Raw genomic sequence first — 4,293 nt, forward strand, 5'->3', positions numbered from 1 at the left:
GCTCTTGTTAGACTTTAACTGTCCAATTTAATGTAAGGATTTGGGTACGCTGCAGCATCTGCTGTGCGCGGAAATGGGCTCATTTTGATAATCCGAACCATTCATATTTTAGAATACATCAAGTAGAATATGCCTGCAAAAAATCTAGTTAATTGGATATCGTTTACCTATTCATCCACTCACATTTGTATTCATTTTAATACTTTAAATGACAATTATTATTTATTTTTGTAGATAGAAATGTGAGTAGATGAATGGGTAAACGATATCCGATTAACTTGATTTTTTACAAATATATTCTACTTGGTGTATTCTAAAATGTGAACGGCTCGAATTATCAAAATGGGCCCCAAAATGGGCCCATCAACCCGCGCAGCAGCGGCCCCAAATCCTTAATGTAATGCTTGTATTTGTAATTAATATAGATATATATATATATATATATATTGAGAGTATTGATTTCTTAGCTCTTTGCTCTGATCTGACCAATGATTTTAAGAATTTTATGATTTCCCATTTTATTTCTCGAAACATGTAATATTATAGGCAAGCATACCATCAACAGTATTTTGGAAAAACTAGATGATTATATAAATAGGGGAAGGGACATGGGTGTTGTGAAACAACAATTTTATGATGATTTGTCAACACAATATTAATGTAATGGTTTCATAATTAATGTATATTTTAAATATGATGCTGACAATTTTTTTTGACATGTCATATGGTAAGATAAGATTATAAACATAAACAGTCATTGCACCGTTACATAGTATTCCCAATTAATAAAAAATGATAACAAATCCTTTATCTCCGAGTTGTCTAATAAATATTAGTCAATATATTTTACAGATAAAATTTTCGCTACATAATTGGTTTAGAACACTATGGAAAAAAATGTTATACTCCATGGTATTCCCAATAATTACCCTTAAAAAGATAGGATATGTTAGTGGTTAGGGAAGCCTTGTAATAAAATAAAGGATTAATTATCTAAAAGTCCTATCTACATATTTGGTGATAGTTTAGGTCCTATCAAAAAAATTTTGAACCAATAAGTCTCATGTACAAGTAAAAAGACGTTTTGCCTCTTAATCCCAAAACTGAGAATGTTCTCAATTTTCAAAACTGAGAATGTTCTCAATTTATAATTATCAAAACTAGGAAATTTCTCAATTTTTTTTTTAGTATGAACTAACAATATTATCAAAACTAAAAAAATTATAATTATCAATTTTGAGAAATTTCTCAATTTTTTTCATGATTAAAATTGAGAATATTATAAATTGAGAAGGTTCTCAATTTCAAAAAACCCTATATCTCTCTCTCTCTAATGGCAATGGCATCTATGAACTCAGTGAAAACCAAGAGTTTGCCGATCTATCTCTGCAAATTCCCTTAGTGAGCCTCCTCTAAAGAAGAAAGAAGTCAAGGTTCTTTCCTCGAAGGTTGTATGTAGTGCTGTCATCAAATTGCGAGTTACTCTGTGCAAAGAGAAATCAGAACCCAACCCGTGGTTCTCGTACAGTAGTTGGAGTGTGCAAGGATTTGTCAACCCTTGTCAAGCCGTAAAGCCTTGGAGTTAGAGGACTTTGGCATCAGTTCGAAACTGGTTTGATGCAAGTCGCGGATGAATTTAAGGGCAGAAGTCGTGATCTCGAACTGAAATCCAGATTCGAAATCGAAGAGTGACCTGCGAAATTGATTGATCGAGCTCCAATCAATGACGAATGAAGACCCAGATTACCCTTGTGAACTCGAATCACCCATGTCCGTCGAACTGAAGTTGCGTAGAACTTCGAATTGCAACTGTGGAGAGAGAGAAAATGAAGACAGCAATGGATGTTTGGCAGCTATGGAGGAGATTGGTCTATTAAAAATTAATGGGACTTGAAGGAGCAATAATTTTATCTAGAACTTAATGGATTATAAGTTCACAAAATGAGACTTGTATGTAAATGCCCCTAAAATAAATCTTTAATTTTTAATTTTATCAATTTAAATTTTAATATTTTAATTTATTTTCAATCTAAATTATTCTTATTTTCATTAAGTAAAATTGACAAAAAAAATTATTTTAGTCATAAAACTCATTGTATGTATATGAAAAATGTCTAAAATACTCATTTTCAATGAGTTTAGTGACTAAAATATATATTTTCAATAATGATACTTAACAAAAATAACCAAATAATTTAGATTAAAAATAAATCAAAATATTAATTTTTAAATTAATAAAATTAAAAATTAAAGATTCATTTTGTTACAAGATTTAAATCTCGAGTTGTTTTGTTAAATTCTATGGAGGGCGACCACTTCATAATTGAGGGAGACCAAATTATTAAGAAAAATTTCTATTAGTGGGAAACAAATTGTATTTTTTATGATGGTGTAATTTTGCTGTATGTATGGTATAAATACATTTTTTGTATTTGGTGCAATTCTTTCTGTATGTCAGGATTGCACACCAAAAAAAACGTCTATTTGTGGGTTTTTTTTTTTTCACTGATTCATGTATTTCAAATTTCCCAATTGTTAATTGGAGACAGTTGTCCAATATGGCCCTATGCATGAATTCAATTTTGTTAGATTCTATTCATTTTTAAATTATTCATAAAAAAAATTATATTAATTCAATAATTGTAATTACATAGTTTTGTTATATTTATCTTTAAAATAAATAATTATTTATTTTTAAAATTATGTTTTCTATTATTTGGAAACAAGTTTATAAAACTATGTAACTATAATTATCAAATAAATATATTTTTAATAAATAATTTATACACAAATATTTACATAATAAATTAATTGAATTATCAAAATACAATGCGTGATGAATTCACAAATCGAAAGTAGGAAAATGATTTTTCCCCCAAAAAATCATTCCCCGAATCCCCCGAAACACAGAGAGAGAGAGGGGGAGAGAAGAAGAGAGGAGAAGAGAAAGAGGAGGGGAAGAGGGAATGGAGGGGGAATGGAGAGAGAGAGAGGCCCCTCCGCCTCTGCCGATAGCCCGACCGATCGTCACAGCTCGTCCGATCGTCGTAGCTCAGCTCGTCGCAGATCGCCCTGCCTCCGCCTCTGCCTTCGTCGCCGATTGCCGCGCCTCCGGACCAGCCCGATTTTGTTTTGTTTTTTGTTTTTTTTTTTTTGTTTGTTTGTTTGTTTTTTTTTTTTATGGATCTGAATTGGTTGATGATGTTGATGATGAAGATGAATGGTTGATAGCCCCTCCAGTTCTTCTTCTTCCTTCTCTTCTTCTTCTTCTTCTTCCTTCTTCTTTTCTGATTTTCTTCTTCTGAAAAAAAAAAAAAAAATCAAAACGACAAAAACGACGTCGTTTTGATTTCGAGGAGATTCGGAAAAGGGCAGATTCGAGCTACATAGCATTACAGTTGAAAGTAATAGTTTGATCATTTTAATGGATTGAACAAATCTTACACTTATGGAAAAATGTTACAAGGTACACAGTTAAAAAAAAATAAAAACGAAGGGAGAAATAACTTATCAGTGATGATTAGAGAAAAAAAAATACTAAAATATGATAAATATTGTACATACTAATAATTAAAATTATAATATTTTTATTAATGTATTTATTTTTTTTATTTGACACCACTGTAGGGTAATTATTCCTAAAAAAAATAAGATGCATACCACAATCTCAATTTCAGCTTGTTTGTTTTTTAGTTTTTAGAAAACACTTTTAAAGAAATTCTACTTTCTTATTTTTCGTATTTTTTTGTTTTTACTAATTTTTTTAATATTTTAAGCAATTTTTTAAAATTTTTAGACACACTAAACATAAATACACTTAAAAATTATATATTTTTTGTGAAAAAAATCTTTAAAAAATTCACTAAATACCAAATATTAAAAAATATTTATATATATATATATTTCATATTTTTGTTTATTTATTAATTTTTTAAAATATGTTTTTCACAAATATTTTACTTTTTAGATATATCTAAGTAAGGTACATCTAAAAGAATTAAAAAAAAATGTTTAAAATTTTAAAAATATTCACTAAAAATAAGAAAACACAAAAAATAAAAAAAAAATTAATTTTTAAAAAACTGAATTCAAAAAAACTAAAATCAAACACAATTTCCTCAGTGGGCCCAGCATTGTTAACATCCAAATATCATCATCTGTGGTTGAGTTCCTCTATTTTCCTTTTAGCGGAGATGGTTGTTTTTAATAGAGAATGACTTTTCTTCAACTAAAATTTTAATTAAATTAGATGGTTAAAATTTTTGATCAGTAAGAGTCGTTAAAAAGAATGCT

Source organism: Camellia sinensis, chromosome 6 (assembly GCF_055761805.1).
Source record: "Camellia sinensis isolate YWXY chromosome 6, ASM5576180v1, whole genome shotgun sequence".
In the NCBI taxonomy this organism is placed as follows: Eukaryota; Viridiplantae; Streptophyta; class Magnoliopsida; order Ericales; family Theaceae; genus Camellia; species Camellia sinensis.